This window comes from Diadema antillarum, unplaced genomic scaffold (genome assembly GCF_040938485.1).
Source record: "Diadema antillarum isolate AM-2024a unplaced genomic scaffold, OU_Dant_1.0 seq00000190_RagTag, whole genome shotgun sequence".
Classification (NCBI taxonomy): Eukaryota; Metazoa; Echinodermata; class Echinoidea; order Diadematoida; family Diadematidae; genus Diadema; species Diadema antillarum.
The window spans coordinates 290,001-308,328 of record NW_027271254.1 but is presented as its reverse complement, the minus strand read 5'-3'; the positions used below and the strand labels follow the sequence as shown (position 1 = coordinate 308,328).

Below are 18,328 nucleotides of genomic sequence, written 5' to 3'. Positions count from 1 at the left end.
AGTCAGCAGCCTAGTAGTGTCCAGTTGATATGCCTCATAATCACTTGTAACCATGGCAACTTCAAGAACTCAAATTCTGAGGTGAGTGGAATAACAGTCTCCGTTAAGTGCCTGTCAAAGGAGAATTTCCATCACAGCACATTGTGTTGACAAAGAAACAGTGAGATAATAGTGTAATGGATTAGCTAAAAAACATGCTGGGAATAAAATCTGTGATAAGAAATTTATGACCACTTTAATATATCCCTAAATCATCTAGCAAGCCATCATGAAGGTTCATAAAATTATCTGCTGTGCCCATCTAGCTAAAAAATGTAGTGAGCGTCGTTCTTCTGATAAAGTCCCAAGGAGACAACCTCACATATGTAGAATGTTAGAAAGAGTCAAAATGTTTTTGTTTTTGTTTTGTTTGTTTTTTGAAAGTGTAGAAGTGACAACATTTTCTGAGTATAACTAACAAGAATGCCTGACTACTGAAAGGCTGTCATGACATAAAACATGTATGTCTTCAGTTCCAATTGGGCACTGTGGATCAAATAGTGCAGTATAAAAAACATGTAAATGGCTGTAATTTTGTATTCTTTATCATTGTATTCTTTTTCATACTCGTTTTTTATTACTAATCCTTGTTTTTTTATTAGTTTTTTAATTACTAATCCTTGTTTTTGATTACTAGTATTTACTACTGTTTTGTTACATGAAAGTTTCTGTGATGCATTACTACAAACTTACTGTAAAAAGAGGTATGTTCACATGTATTTTAATTTTGTGAATTTTGCGAGAGTCAAGATTTGTGAAATTGAAATGCATGTGAAATTTCTTGTCTGCACTATATCTTGCAAAAAAAAAAAAAATGTCATGCCGTGATAAAGGCCGTAAGCCCCAATTCGCCAAAATTTCATGCCGCGAAGCTATCTTGTTTTACAGTATATCTCATGAAAAAGATTTGTCATTCTACCAATCAATCTTTATTTTCAATTACTTTCTTCTGTGTCTATCTCTGTCTTTTTATCTATCCATCTATTTCCCCATATAACTTTCTATCAATCTGTATCCATTTCAAATGATATTTACCTATTTTTCAATGAATCTATCCATCTAACTATCTGTCTGTATGTATTTATTCATCTATCTATTTATTCATCTATCTATCCATCAATTTAGCTATACAGCAATTTAATGTATTCATCTTTCTGTCTTTCCTTGTTTTTCTTCTTCTGTAGATCTGGGATACAGCAGGCCAGGAGAGATTCCGAAGCGTGACACATGCCTACTACAGGGACGCCCACGCATTGCTCCTCCTCTTCGATGTCACTAGCAGACAATCCTTCGAAAATATTCGGGTGAGAAATCCAGGCTCTTCATTTCATCCCTCTGTGCAGTGGTAAACAAAAAGAGATTATATTTCCTCAGCAGATTCACACCCACATACATCAGGATAAACTTGAAAGTCCTCTTCTTCATTAGAAACCGTGCTTCCATGTTTCACACACCTAACAAAGTGTAAAGGATGAACAAGCTGCTTTTAGAGCTCTGTGTGAATCAAAGTGATGTTTTAGGAAGAGATGTATATGCTATGGGTTGAAGAATTTGGTGAGTGTAAGCTTATGCAACTGGAGAGGTTGGTAGCCTGTATTGGGTTTGTTGCATTCAGATGCTTTATAGGTTGAAAAGTGATTCACAGAAAGGTTAAAAGAAGAATAAGGGACCAGAAACCGGTAGGATAGAAGTGGTTGCTAGGTCTATCAGTAGGTGGGCCGTGGTCATGTCACCCACGATCAGAACAAATCACATCTTGATGTTCAAGACTTCATCCATTCACCCAACCACCTCCATCATGTTCTTTGCTGATGGCATCACATGTGCCAAGGAATTGTATAACGGGTGCATTTAAGTGGGCCATCATGCATCTTCACCGTCCCCCCCCCCCAACTTGTTGGACAAATGACATGAAGTAAGGAGGCGATTCCATCTCGTTTGTCGCCTCGTTACCGAGCAATCAATCTTGGGGAGCTGTGTGGCTGCCCCCCACCCCCTGCGGGCAGGCCTGCGAAGTTTAACACCCTATCCATGATTGATAATCTTTAACCCAGCCGGACCTACTTCTCACAAGCGAAGGAGGGAAAACATGTCCTGGAGGTGGGGGGGGGGGGGGGGGTAGGGCAGGAGGGTTGGATAGAAAGGTTGTGTGTGTGTTGTGCGAAATCATTCATGGAGTGAAAGACCCATTAGCCTCAACCATATAATGCTCACATGATGCTGAAAAGATGAAGAGCCTCTCACGCAGAGGTTAAGCCTTTAGCACCCGTCTTTGGCTAGTATGCAGGAAAATCTAGCCCAGATGACATTGAAGCTAGCCAGCCTCAACCAATCACATCCCAACACCCTATTTCTGTGTCTGCTGCTAGACAATCATTTAGCTCTCTGTCGAATAAACACGTGTGTAATGAGTTGTTGAATATTGTGCGTCTCTCTGCTCACTCCATTCCAGTCTTATTCAGCGGAATGTGTGACATCCAAATTACGTAGTGTTTGCCAGACCATTTGGCAGAGGGGCAGAAATTGATTTGAACAGTGGTGCCTGTGACTTCCAGTGAAGTGATGCCATCCCGTTCCTATGGCAACAGTGCTGCGGTTGGATGCACTTTGTCATACTAGTACGTCATTCACAGAGCTGCATGGTAGGATATTGGATATTTGCTGTGGTTACATTGATCAAGAATTGTCCTTCCATGCAGGAGATTCAAATCACATCAGGTGTAATTTCTGTTTTCCTCTTACTCTCAACCTCAGGATGTTAGTCGGATTAATGTCGACTTCAACATTTGCTGTGTTTTTGTGTGTGTTGTTCAACAGTCGATTGTAACAGTGATCAGCTTACTGAAGAGATATATCCCATTACCACACACTTCCTGCCCTGCCCTAGATTCTACACGAGTTGAATCGTGTGTAAAGCTGATTATATTTGGACAAAAACCTCTTTCATTCTCTCTCTTTCTTTCTCTCTCTTGCCGATGGGAATAAAGTTTGCTTCCTGTCCTGTGTAGCTTGTTCAAGTTTTCTGAAAGAATGTTTTTAAGCAAACTGAGTAGAAAAATGGTGATGGGAATGTGAAACATATTCCATTTGAATTACTTTGCCAGGAATTTTGTACACTTTTCAGGTGATCTGATGTTGTCATTATTGATTGTGACCCTCTATCGCAAAGCCACCAGAAAGTTGGGCATGGATTTTAGTTTATTCCGATATTGAAAGAGAAGACTCTAAGCTTCAGATTGACATATAGCTCAGTACAAATGACCTTTTCCAACCCATCTAAATAATGGGAAAGAACATACCCCATGGGCCAGTTGTTACTGAGGAAAAAAAAAAAGCTTTGATCTTCAGGGTCTATTCAAGTGCTTAATCTCACCCAGTAGTGCTCTGTGCAGTAAATTGGACAAAGAACAGGATATCAATCTTTGCGGCAACTGAAGGGATTATGAGATTACGCTGAAATTTGTGAATATATTGGGTACATTCCATTCATGACTAACACCCACTTCCAATGCCAAAGCATCATCCTTTCAAAACTTATCAGAATTGAAAGTGAAGATTGTGCGAAGGATTTCTAGTGCCCTGAGTACATAAATCCAAGAAAGCCTACTTTGGACAAAAGAAAGGGAGTTATAGAAAAACTTTAAGAAAGACATCTTTCCATTGGATTTATGATCCCAAACTTCAGAATTACATAGAAAAAAAATCAGGAAATATAAGAACTACAATGTAAAACTTGTTTTGTGAAATTTTTTTTTCAATAAAATTGACCCATTTCACATATTTTTAGTCCTTGCATAAAACCGGGACATACAATGTATGACTTTTTGTTCTTTTTGTGATGCACATTCACACTACATATTTCCCTCACACATTCACCTTCTTTCCTTTCCCCATCTTCCTTTCCAGAAAAAGAGAGTTCCCAGATAAACGTAATAACAGTGATAGACTGTTAACATACATGTAGCCCATGGAATATTTCAATTCTAGGAAGTTATTTTTTATGGAAAATACTAGTAGTATGAGTTTTTCAATGATTACTTTACTTAACTTACACACTTGAATATAACATTGAATTACGAGTGAAACAGGAGGTATTTTTTGCATTTTATGTAGACTAGAAATGATGAAATGTATTGTATTACATTTCAGTTGGATGGAAACAAAAAAGCTTAATTGAATTGACAAAAAGAAAAAGGAAATGGAAATGATAATGAGATGCTCAGACGTGTACAAAAGAATATAACTCATCCGTGAAAACTATATACCTACCTGCACGTCTAATACTGATACCGATTAATTCTAGGACGATGGAGACACGCACCAGTGCGCGTCCCACATACATCCCAGAGTAGGACGCCGTGTGGTGAAATCTTATCTTGGAGGCTACATCTGGAAAATTAATCACAGTATTCATTTCTCTGTTCCTCACTTTCTTTATGCCACCCTCCCCCCCCCCCCCCTTATCTCTGTTTTTCCCATATGCACATCTTCTTGGCTTTCTCCTACTCTTTTTCTGCATAGCTCTTTTCTCTACCAGTGGATATTTCTCCGGTAGCTCCCATCACGTACCCATTCATATATCTTCCTTCCTTGGTCTATCTGAGTATGCATTATAGATATTCTTATCATTACAATTTACATTCTGTAGTACCAATGGAATTCTCCCATGTAGGTTTGTCTCAGCACTTCATCTTGCAACTTTATTTAGTCTTCTTCTTTTGTCCATTCTAATTCTTTTGTGTCTTGTGCACACACAGACACAACACCACACCTGTTTACCAGCACACAAATGAAAGACTAAATCAATAGCTTGTGAATACACCACATTTTTCTTATCTTTTTTTCGTATTCTTAGTTATGCCAGATGTAACTCGACCTTGGTACAGGATTTTGTTGCATAAGGGTTGTGACCTTTCCCCCCCCCCCCAAAAAAAAAAAAAAAATGTATTTCATGAATCTGTAAAAAAAAAAATTTCAGGCAGTCTATTGTCAAACATATTAGACACTAGGACCCTGTTTACAGTGAGTGAAAAGGCCGGGCTCGGCCGCGACCGAGCCCGACCTTCATTTCACTGTAAGCGCGCAAAAGGCTAAATGCGGTACCAAAATCGGCCGCGCATTTGGCCAAGCTCGCGAGGTAGTCTCGGCCGTGCCTTTTCTCACTGTAACGCAAACTGGGCCAAATGCAGTACCAAATTGCAACCAACGCACTCCCAATAATAGTCGTTTGCTTACAAGCAGAGCGCCACTACGACAAAATATTGAAAGGTTTGAATTAAAAGCCGGGGCCGAGCCCGGCACTGTAAACGGACAAAATTGCGGGGCCGAGTACCACAACTGAGGCCGGGCTCGGCCCAGCCCTGCACTGTAAACGGGATCCTAGACACCATTATGCACCTGGTCATACACTACCTTTCTCATTCCATCTCAGTATGCACTACAGATATTCTTATATTCCAACTTGCCATTAGCCGGGTTCACACGTATAAATTAGCGGGATGACGATCGCGCTCCATATCTCAAGATTTTTTGCGAGCGTCCACACGTACCAAATTAGCGGGATAGCGATCGCGCTCGGAATCTCGAGTTTATTACCAGCATCCACACGTACAGAATTATCCCGCTAATTGCCGATCGAGATAACAGCAGAGCCTGCAAACTGGGTCACACAGCGCACTTCTCTATCACTGCCTGTGCGCACTTCCCTTTGTCCATTGTTTTGTACACGTCAGGGGTGTGGTTCTTGCGCTGTTGTTGAGGTGCACCAAAGAGGTGAAGGACCTCTTCGCAGAGGCCTTGCTGTTGTGATGGATATGTGCGCATTGTATGATGGGATATAAAAACTCGAGACTCTAATCCCGACCGTTCACACGTACTGGCGTGGGGCGAATTATCCCGCTAATTGAGGAACTAGGGCAAGATTTCTTGGGATTAGCATCGCGATGCTTATCGCGCTAATTTTCGGGTTTTTTCTGTCCACACGTGCAAAAAATTCGAGATACCGATCGCGATGCAAATCTCGAGATTTGTATCCCGCTAATTGGTGTACGTGTGAACCCCCCTATTGTGTAGGTACAGTGTACAGTATCTATTGGCATCTAGTCTGGCAGCTATTTTTAGTCTCCTCTTCTCTGTCTTCATTTTTTTTTTTTTGTCTTGTGCACACACTGACACAAAACCACACCTGTTTAACAGCACACAAAAAGACAAAATCAATAGCTTGTAATGCACCACATTTTTGCCTCTTTTTCCCCTTTATTCTACTGGCATCATATGCATAAGAGATTTAGAAACAACAACAAAAAGACTTTCTTTAGTCTGTTGAAAATTTTCAGGCAGTCTTCTGTCACACGTATCGGACAATTTCTTTAATATTCAGAAATCAGATGTTGGACGATCTGATACTACTTGATTTGCTGTCATCAGCATTCAGGAATGACAGAATTACACTCCTCAGTTATAAATGCACACAACTTTCTGTTTGCGCTCATGCAATCAAACATTTCACTCGACAACATCTCTATTTTTGCTCACTCAATCAGTCACTCCCTTTATCTCTTGTTCCTTTCAATCATATCTATTCCTCTGCTTCCTCTCTTTCCATTTTGATGAAGAGATCAAACTGCAGTGAAGCTTCTAATAGGTTTACAATAGCCTTGGGCAAAAGCTGCAGCTTTCCTTTTTTTTTGGGGGGGGGGGAGGGATATTTTCAAGTTTTTAACCCGTTGAGGACGGATGATTTTGCTACAACACAAATTTTCCATGGACCTCTGCCTGAGTATATTTGGGACGAGTTAAACCATGAGTTATGCACAGTGTCATGCTCATGTAAGCATTTTTAGTAGCAAGCATTGTTTGTAAATTTATGGTTAGTGTTACAGTTAGTGTTAGTTCAGCTTTCAGCTCCTTAAAGTTCTACTGGCCATGTGTGTGATCGTATATATATATATATCTTTATTGACAGTCTGATTAAAGAAAGAAATTATAGGGAAGATGTTTCTTACCCCATTTGAACATCTTTTCACACCTCAATCAGCAAAATTTGGCAGTTTTGTGAAATTGCACCACTATATTGTTCAACAGTGTCTTGGACCTCATTGTCTATAATCCCTATCTTGACTATCTTCAGTGGCAGATGGTGTTAGAAGTTGTTTTTTTTAACAGACTTTGGCTTTGGAACCTGTAGCAGACTGTCAGTGTTTCTTAAAAAAAAAGATAGTGTGGAATGCCTTGAAGGAGGCTAGCATGATTATTGTGGAGCACGCGGAGCGGCCATAAGCCAAATGTGCATGCTTACTAGATTAGTGTGTTCCCCTGTGGACATAAGATGACAGCCCACTAGAATATTCAATGGCAGAGAGGGAGGGGAGGAATGAGCCCAGCCAGGGGCAGTGCAGACGAGAAAGGGGTAATATCAGAGAATTTGGAGGTACATTTTTAATCCTCCTCGAACACATATACCTGCACCCTCCCCCTTCCCTCCTCCCTCCCTCCCCCCCACACACACACACACTTTCTCAATCCACTCTTTCCGCAGTGTCTGACTAGTAGCTTAAAATCAGATAATTGATCACCCATGAAAAGATTGAGTTATTAGACTTCAATTTTTGACAAGTGGCTTTAATAGCTTCTTGATGGTGTTGTTGAAAGAAATCTGTGATGTCACACATTTATCTTATTTCTCACTAATCTTCTGGATTCCATCTAAGATTACTATCTATTTCAGATTTGCCATGACACTGAATTTATCCTTCAGAATGATTAAAGTGATATTCTTACTTTCTGTTTTGAATGAGATTTATTCAGTTGAATTGGTACTGATGAAAATGGTTGACACATAAGTATGTCAGGAAGCAGATGAGGAAAAAAGTTCAAGTGCATCTCAGTGAATAAGATGGATCTGGTTCCATTTTTCATGGTAATTTCTGTATGATTTCTGTCTTTCCCCGTTCAGTGTTAGGTTGAGAACACCCTTTAATGTGTATCCTTCTGTATAGTGTTTGCACCACTGCGGTAGGAAATGACGCCCAGTGTATTATTGAGATTGGATATTTCCAAGTCTCTCCAGTGGTCCCACACATTAAAATTTGTGTTTCATCCGCACACAGGATAATGTAATTGGCAATCGAAAGTGGGTCGGCAGGGCGGGGATCAGTGTGTGCGATAGTCGGAGGTGTCGGGTATATTAAGTCTACAGTCTGCGACCGCACGGCTGTATTTGGTCAAGTTGCCTTCCTATTTTTACTGCATATTTGGGTCCATGGTAAAATATGACGTTGTTGCTGTTACCACAAAGGGAATATGTGTATGTGTCTCTTTAGAAGGCAGAGCAGAATTTGATAAAAGCCACATGCACACAAATACATATATACTCACACAGACACACATACATTCACATACATGAATATATAACTGCTGCCATCTTATGAAGATATGAAGATACTCACAACACATACACATATAGTGACTGTCTGAGAGGACCAGTCTTGTTAGTTAAGCTAGGATGCTACATCACTCTTACTCTTCTCTTAAAAAATAACAGCAACATAATGTCAGCTCCTTTCTGTGTGAGATCATCCTAATTTCTTGCATGAAAGGGCTTCTACCTGTCCCCCCCCCCCCCAAAAAAAAAAAAAAAAATGCAAAAAAAAGTAAGGAAAGGGCAAAAAGGCATTTGGGAGCATGTAAGGTGACGGGAGCACAAGATCGTCATCACCTGTAAATGACGCCAGGAGGTTTCCGAGCCAAGAATTCCTCTCTGCCATGGCAACCACATCGCATCCCTCTGGCCAAGAGTCCGACACCTTGAGCCATTAAGACGTCTGCCCCTGATGATGACATTGGGGCACACATCACAGTCTCGACCGTGTCTGGATATACCAAGAGTTGTTTTTGTTTTTCCTTGTTGATATCCCTAGTCCCCTCAGACAAGATCTGGTGGAAAATGGAAGCACATAGTAGCAGCTGCTCATAGGTTAATCCATCTACATGCATCTCCCTATAGGGTGTGACTGGTATGCCAAGAAGGATAGGTTTCTTGCCAGTATTTGTTTGTTTGCGTGTTTGTTTGTGTGTTAGTTTGTTTGTTTGTTTGTTTGTTTGTTTGTTTGATTGCTTATTTGTTTGTCTGTTTTCAATATTCTTCCAAATGTTAGAAGTAGATATTTATGAACGCCTTTGGATAGGTCCTTTGTGAAGAAAGGAAGAAGGGATAAGTTTTTAACCCATTGAAGACTAGGCCCAGGAATACTGGGCAAGTGTGTATGGGAAATACATGTTTTAAATAGCATATCAGATCGTCCTCAACAGGTTAATGATGATCTACATCATGATCCAGATTCAGGACTGTTTGGAAGGATGCATTTGCATTTGCAAGGATGCATAATTTGCATTTGCAGGTTTGCAAGAACACAGTTTTATGGTCTTTATAGTGACCCTATAGCTTTGCCAAAGATTTGCAATCTCTGAGTACTTCTAGTTTGTGTGTTTGAATATGTTCTGAATCCTAGCAAACCAATCCCCTTTTTCACAAAGGCATCAAATCACCACACGTAGAGAGGGAGGCGAAGGGTTTTCTTTGCCCACCTCATCTGAGACCTCAATGTGTATTTGTGAGCCAAAAGAGAACACATAGTCTGCAGAATGAGGTGGCCATGCTTCTTATTTCAACCATCCCTCATGCTATAAGCTTGTCAGGGTATTGGTTTGCCATCATATGTTACACAAATAGAATTCTCTCCATATGATATTTGCTTATGTGCCATTTATTTACCACAATGCCACCGAGTGGCACCGAGTGGATGGTGAGAGAGAGAGAAAATGAAATGACTAAGGTCACCCTTGCTGTCTCTCTCTCTCTCTCTCTCTCTCTCAAGGGCATACAGAGTCATCTAATTTGCCTGATCATAACTTATCCCTTCAGTAAACACTGTTAGAACAATCCTAACATCAATCCACTATTCCCTCCCACTCTATGATTTAAAGGCACGATGTTGCCTTGGCATTTCTGTCGCATGATAGTTTTGCTTGTAACATCCCAACAGATCATCCTTATGTTGAAATGAATAAAGACTGCATTGGTACATATGTGACCTCATGTCACAAATAGTCTCATGGGCTGATTTTCTAGACGACCTGGGGGGCATTTCATCAACGAGTTCGTCGGAGTTTTCACCGACAAATTTGCTATCAGCCAATCAGACGCAAGGATTTCATTAGCTTTTAACAGTTGCCAGTGTAAATCCTTGCGTCTGATTGGCTGATAGCAAATTTGTCGGTGAAAACCTCAGACGAACTCGTTGATGAAACGCCCCCCAGAAGTATGATAGACTTTGAGTCTGCTTGCTTGATTGGAGGCTTCCAGTGTTTCTGAATGAGTGTACCTCATTCAATCTAAGCATGAAGTTTACAAGCATAAATTGCATATAACAGTGGTTTCAATAGACCCTTATTGGTATTAATTTTTCTCTATTTCTTATGGGGGGATCAGCTGTAACCCACAGTGGTCATGGAAGTATGAGTTTGACCCTACTAGAACTCTAGAAATTTAAGCATTAGCATTAATACTCGAAGTACTGCAATGCAGTTTATATCAAGTTGGCATCCTGATAACCACACTTCACAAATCTGTCATTGAGCTGTTATATGTATTAAGTCTTCATTAAATTACCCTTTTGACACAATATGTGACCGTGCACCTCAAAACGAACATAAAGTCGCACACACCGATTTTGCATGAGGACTGAAAATAAGTGAAATGGGTCAACCTAGCCGAACTTGACTTTTTCATATTTTCTGAAAGAGCGGGTCTTCGTTTACATCATGCTAAAATTTGGTATCATAAAACGGGCAGGAAAGTGTGTTTTTTAAGCAGTTTATCTCGAACATTTTTGGTAGAATAGTGTGATTAGGTGTGTCTTTAGAATCCCTTTTTCATTTCTGAAAAACCTTGTCCACACTCTTCACTTTCAACTCTAATAACTTTTGAAAAGATAGTGCTACTGCTTTGAAAGTTGACACTAATAATGGACAGAATGTGTTAATGAGGCATGATTAATTTCATTTTAATCTGATAATCCCTTCATTGTTGCTACTCTGGTGGTTTACTTCCTGTTTTTTGTCCCATTCATCGCACAGCCAGCACGGTTTGGTAAAGATTAAGCGCTTGAATAGACACTGTACTTCAGAGCCTCTTTTCTCAGTTCACACTTTTCCTGAGTTTGTGCTTTCTTTCCAATATTTAGATAGGTTAGGAGAGTCCATTTGATTTGAGTTATACATCATTTTAAAGCTTAAAGTCTGCTCTTTCAGAATATGGTCTTAACTAAAAATTCATGTCTGGCGACTTTTTGTTTGTTTTGAGGTGCAGAGTCACACATAAAGAAACAGAAATTTGTATCGTTGTAATCAAAGTGAAGTCTCATGTAATAGTCTGGCAATAATGATGTCTACATGTAGGAGAAAAGGGTCTGCAGTTGCATAGTTATTGAGCAAAAATATGATGTTTATGAAAATTGTGATATTTTCTTGAAGAAACTAATGGTAATGGGAAAATTCTTTGGTGACTACATCATTGCCTATACTATTTCATCTTGTTGTCATGACCAATATGACTGTTTGTTGACAGCAAGTGAAAACGCAGAGATGCCCAAGGTCAGAAAGCAGCTAGGCGTGAGATTTTGCAGAGTGTTGCAACCAAAGTGAGGGAGGGTGGGGGGAGGGGTTCACCCCCTTGCATGGTAAGAACCTGTTGAAGATGGACTGATTTTGCTACAACACGCATTTCCCATAGACGCCTGCCTGACTATACCAACTCGGGACTCGTTCTCAAAAAATCATGCAATATGGTGCATACATACTTAATATGATATTTTGAATTAATCTGATAGTAAAGTAAAAGTGTTGTCTCAAAATGTGTCTATTCTATGGTGGTTGGATGGCCATTTTTGTGTGTTTTGGGTGGGTTTTATTTATTACACGGTGTGAGGAAGAACTTGTCAGCCATGTCAGCATCAGAAAGACCCTTGAGGCATAAGATTTTTGTAGGTTATACAAAAAACTTTTAAATTTCTGATTATTAAATTTCTGATTATGATGAGGCTTTTACCATGTACTTCTTTACCTCCAGCTTTTATTCATTAACCCGTTGAGGACGAGTCCCGAGTATACTCGGGCAGGTGTCTATGGGAAATGCGTCTTGTAGCAAAATCAAACCGTCCTCAACGGGTTAAAGTTGACTTGAACATAGGCGTGCGAAATTGCACGTTAACAAACACCTATATGTGCTTACAGTCTACATTTGGCACCCATGAAAGAGGCGCATCTAATTATCATGGACCCATTACACAGTAGTAGGAGAGTATAGTACTGTACATATATCTCTGATGAACTCTTTGAGTGTGTTTCCTGCATCCAGCAAATAATTCCTGACGAGTGCGTATTTGTTTTTCCATCGCAGCTGTTTATCATGTCGTCCCTCGAATCACCCCCACGCTGTTCCCACCCGGCCAGGCAAGACAATCTTCCATGAGAGATATGCTGCATTTGAGGTTGTGGAGTGTGTTGGGTATTATAGCTTACATACCACACATGTAGTGAGCAAGTACATGTTATTTTTTCATTCCCCTCTGATCAGAGTGCTAAAGCTCAACATAATCACATAAAAATTTAAAATCAGCTGTAAACTGAAATTGCTCATAGAATCTGTGATGCCTCACGTTTCATTTCTGAAGGACAGGTGGTATACCACTCCACAGAAATATAAAATATACAAAAGTGATTAATTCCTTAAAAGTGGCAGGGAGGGAACAGAGTAAGAAATTTAGAAGAAAGTTCATAAAACATAAGTTAGTGTCCTGGTCAAGAAATGGTCTATTGAGAAACATATAAATATATACACATTATAGAGAGACTCTGGAGATTTTTTTTTTTCTGAGGTGGTAGAATAAAGAAATAGACAAAAGTCAGAATTTTCTAGGGGAAAAATGCTATGAAATTTATGTTATCTGGAAATGTATTACGCATTATAATTTCAAGTGCCTACAGTATCAAGTTCCTTAATAGAGACACTGTCTCTCTGTCCTTCAACATGCACTTTGTGCAGATGCACATGTGTTCTCATCTCTAAAGTCATGTTGTAGAACGGGGAGAACAGGGGAAAAAAGATAGCTCAGTGATTAGAGTATGTACATCTGACACTGGGACCCTGTCAATTAGTGTGTATACCATTTGTCTAGACGGGGAACGAGCAATCCTGAAAATAGCGGCGGTTATGGGTCTGATCCATTAGGAAAGTAGGTCTGAGTTCAGTACGAATCTGTAGTCCCCACAACTATTTAGTGCCACTGACGTGAACATCTCAAGATGGAGCTTGTGGGGGGGGGGGGGGGGGGGGAGGAAGAAAGCCTCAGTTGTACGCAGTTGATGCCAAAGACGTCTTGCCATCCTTTTTAGTATGATGAAGAGATTAATGTATTGCAGCTACAGAAATACATTAAAATGTCTCAGAAGAATACAGAATAGACTACATGATTTTTTGTTTCATTTTTTTTTTTTTTTTTTTGGTGATGGGGGAGGATTTTTTTTGACAATTTATTTTCGTAATTTCAAAGGGCTTTAAATTTCTTGTTCCAGGCCAGTTTGACATTTTGACGGAGAGCAGCATTTATGATATCCTCTTTTCTCCCCCTCCTTTCCTCCCATGATGTTCATCTTGCCTTCTTTCTCTTAAATTTCCCCATGAAACTGTCCCATTCATCATCTTGCAGCCCCCTCCGTGTCAGCTCAGTCCCACGCAATTAAATGTGCGTCTGGAGCCGGTGCAGCTATAGGGTAGGCGGTCCTTCTGCCTGTATACCCATTACGTATTCTGCAAACATGCCAACACTTTGGCATTAACGCCCGACATAGTGGGATGGCCCTGTACCCAGCCTCGCCAGGGCAGCTGGATAAACCCCAGTCTGATCTGTACCAGGCCTCCATCCTGTTCTCCCCCCCCCCCCCCCCTCGCTACCTCTCTGTCCCCGTCCAAATGTCGATCGTGTCGACATATCCTGGCTCAATTTCTCCCCCCTCTGTCGAGGTGCCATGCCGCTTGTTTTCATCCCACGTCTCTGGAATTGTTTCTCCATCTGTCTCTATGGTGTGCTGTCCACGTACTCGCCCACACACACACACACACACACACACACACACACACACACACACACAAGCACACACAAACTCACAATACACAAGCACGTACACCTTCTTAACCCCTCTCCCGCACTCTTTGCCATATTCACCATCTCTCCCTCCATTACATAGTCATCATCATCATCGCAAAAATTGTCCCAAGGGGTATACAGCCTCACATTTAAAGTTTGATGACCTCTAATATCATTGCACCTCATCTCCTTTACTGTATGGATGATCAAAACATGGACCCGTGATACATACTGTGGTACTGTATGTTTCTACATGTGTATACATACATTTTGTGTCTAAAAATCTATATATAAATACAGCAGGGCCAGACATTAGCGATGGCCCAGTGGTCCGAGGCCGCTAAAAATTAATGTTGGGCCACCAAATTTCCCAAAAGATTGTTTTTTGGTGGCCCGATCGGGCAACTAAGATTCAAAATGGAATGTAAGGCATATATATGCATTTGCTTTGATTTCGGACCACCACATTAATCTTTTGGGCAACCAAAATTTCAGATTTAAAGATTTGATTGGCCCAAACAGGCCACCAGGGAAAAAAAAGTTAGAGTCAAGCCCTGCATGCAGTAATGTCTGTGTGTAGAGTCAAACCTGCCTTAGCGGCCACCTGTATATAGCGGCCACTGAAAAATCCCCCCTAGAGAAAAGCCCTGTTAAAGACCCTGTGTATAGCGGCCACCTGTCTAACGCGGCCAGCGGCCACAAATTTTGTTTCCCGCGGTAGATTTTAACCTGTCTATAGCAACCACAGAGCTGATAATTTGATTGATTTGATTTTAATTCAGCACGTTTTTCTGCTTTTAGTAGCCATGCCAGTCATTCATGGGCAACGTTCAGTGATCGCCACCGCTGCATTCATCGCTCATTCAGTATCAAATAAGCTTTCTTCACGGCTGCATAAAACACAAGTGTGCATACGTACACACATACATGTACATATAAGTACCTGGTACTTATACTAGATGTATACAACGATGATACATGTACATGTAGGCAATGCACACAAAGTTAGATAACCTGTCTATAGCGGCCACCTGTCTATAACGGCCACTTTTTTTCGTCTCCCTTGGGTGGCCGCTATAGACAGGTTTGACTGTATATAGATATACATGTAGCTATATATTCATACATGTACACAGGTTTGTATAGTGTTCAGTTATCTTCCCTAGATATAGACTTACCAGGGTCCAGTTTTGTAAAACTTGTTATCAGTAACAACTGCCACATTTCTATGACAAATTTGCTCTCAGCCAATCAGATGCAAGGATTTCTTACCAGGGTCCAGTTTTGTAAAACTTGTAGCTATCATAACTTGTTATTGATAAGTTTTATGAAATGGGGCCCTGGTGTGTCATAGCGGTAATGTGATGCTGCCCTCAGAGAACTTTCTCTTCTTATACATTGCATAGCTTTACAATCAGATTGCATTCATATTTTATACCTTTTCCAAAAATTTCTACATGGAAAACAGAGCACTTGACATGTTGTGGATCAAAGATCTTTCACCTCTTACATTCTTCAGCTCTCGCCTTTCTTTTAGATATGTACACACACACACACACACACACAGTCATGAGCATGCGTATGTTTGTACTATATAAGCTGTAATTTTTGCATACAGATAGTTTTAGTAATGAGGAGGTCACTGACATTTTTTGCCAGATGTTGTTTTCGCGGATTGACACCGAGGTTTAATATCGAGCATTTCCTTCTAAAGTGCATGGCGACATTTTCGCATGTTGTTAAATTCACAGTCCAACAGTAATTTGCACAATTCACGAAAATTAAACCCTTACAAAAATGACAGGTTATACAGTATATATATGCACTGTTAAAGTGGTACTGTTAAAGTGGTAATTTTTACGCGAGTAATTCTTCTCGTTTGGTGTGGTAAACCTATTGTCCGTAGAGATTACCTAGTCCCCCTAATCTGTGATACGTGTCACCATGGCCTTCCTGTTTATATTGAGGAATAAAACATTGCGATGCCTGAGTAGGGCTTGCCGTCTTCAGTTAAGTAAAGAGTCTGTCAATTGTGAATGGATTGCAGGATGCTGATGAAAAAACTTTGTGAACTAATGAAGCTAAGTGACACATAAAGGGCCAATAGAAGGTAATTCAAATCTTATTGGCACCACCATCAAGGGGAAGCTAACAAACAAACAAACAAACTGCTAACAAGGACAACTACTAAGATCAGTCTGTGCCTTATCCTCTACTAAAGGCTTGGAGTGTGAGAAAAGTTGGCTTCTTCTTCAAAAAAGAAAAGGCACTTAAATGTTATCATGATAGCTTTTGAATTGCTAGAATTGGAAATTAGTGAGTCCCAAGATACTACAATGTACTATCAACTCCAGCATTTCCATCTGTACGATGGCAGTAACATCTTGTCTCACAAGTTATGTATCTTCCCTAGCAGGTCAATGGCTTTTGTGACATGGAGGCAGTAATTTGTTATGCTGTAGACATCAAGAGTGAACCACCAGAGTGCAAAACGGTTCATCACCCCCTTGATTCTGTGATCCTGCTGATATACCGGTACTTCCCTTGGAAGTGGGGGGGGGGGGGAGGAGGATGGGGTGGACCCCAACCAATTACCAATATAGCATTCAACTCCCCCATCGAACCACACTTAGACTCTGCGTGGCTGAATTGTAAAATTGGAGTTGTTCCCCCAATGTATGTGCGTCACTGGCCGATGCTGTTCTAATAAACTATTGAAGACAATCTGTGCTAAAGGGGCCATGTAATCTTGTCGATGAATGCGGCAAGAATATTAAATTCTGTTTTGCTCATAGTACATCATGTGGCAAGATATGATTAGGTTGTTTTGTTTGAAACAAAATGTCTTTTTAAATAGACACATCGAACGATTACGTGTGTACACTGATATGACAATAGATGATGTGAATGCCTCTTGAGGGGGTATACTTCATTTGATTGCTAAATAGCAAAGTTGAAGTGACAGAACTTTATTCAGAATATGACTTCACACATTTTGTTGCTTTTTTTCCTCCTATATTTCTCGCTTTGCCAAGAGACACAAAGTCATCTTGATATATCTACATTAATAATGATGATAGTAGCTTGTTTTTATATAGCACATTTCAGTGTGCTTTACAGACTACTGATACAGAACAAGTACTGTAAAAGTGGATATTTTTGTGGCACTCATTTTTTTTTTGCGCTTGGAAGGGTAAGAAGAGTTTAGCATGTGTTCAGTTCCGCGGAATCAAGACATCAGCTACTAGAAGATATGGCAAGCAAAAATATTCGCACGCTTTTATTTTTGCACAAGTTTCTGGTTGCATGAAATGCGCAAAAATTTCAACACCGCAAAAATGTCCCCTTTTACATCATACAAATTTGTTTCATGAAGAATTTGCTCTTTCATTACAGATTGTTGAATATTTGAGAAATGTGTTTGCCAGTTCCTGTAACCTGTCAAGTCATAGAGTTTGTATAGGTGTTTGAGTAGTATTTGTTTATCATCAGAATGTTTGTGTTTATGATAAGATTGATGTTTCTTCAAATTGTGGTGTTCACATTAAGCAAGTAATTCAAATGTCTTATATCCATTTTCCAATCATTCTAATTGTATGCGTTATTTTACTGCCTCTCAAACGGGCTGTGCAGTACTGGGGCTTGTAAGAAATAAATAAGATAAAAGATACAAAGATTGAGTATAGAGAGAGTATTTCCATTAGTACCTCTGTCAAACCTCCCTAGAGCCTTGTTTAAATGTTTGTGCAATCTTGCGTGAAGAAGTGTCTGCTGCAAAACTGCCATTGGCTTTGTCACTCACAGTCAGCAGGATTTCTGATTACACTTTTTTCAGTCGGCAAGATTTTTAATTACAATTTCAGTTTTTTGCTTCATCATTGCGCACTATAATGAGGGTAGGAGTAAATGTAGAAAATCAAAGAATTGACGAAATGGAGGGTTTTGTGTGTGTTTTTTTATGCTTGTCGTTCCATTTATTTTGGACACTGAAAGGTAAAGCTTCCATGAGAGACGCAACTTCACAGCAAATTCAATGGTCTATTTTTGTACCTTTGTGCCTTGTGTTTCAAAATAGTTACAGCAAA

The 18,328-nt window shown here is 40.0% G+C and overlaps 1 protein-coding gene across 1 annotated transcript in view; it reads left to right on the top strand.

The window, feature by feature from the left end:
* Positions 1–1,188: 1,188 nt before the first annotated feature.
* Positions 1,189–18,328, top strand: part of LOC139728689 (ras-related protein Rab-37-like) — a 31,342-nt gene continuing 14,202 nt past the window's right edge. The window contains exon 1 of the mRNA XM_071639625.1: positions 1,189–1,343. The gene's annotated coding sequence lies outside the window, so the exon portion shown is untranslated. The remainder of the gene's footprint in view (positions 1,344–18,328) is intronic.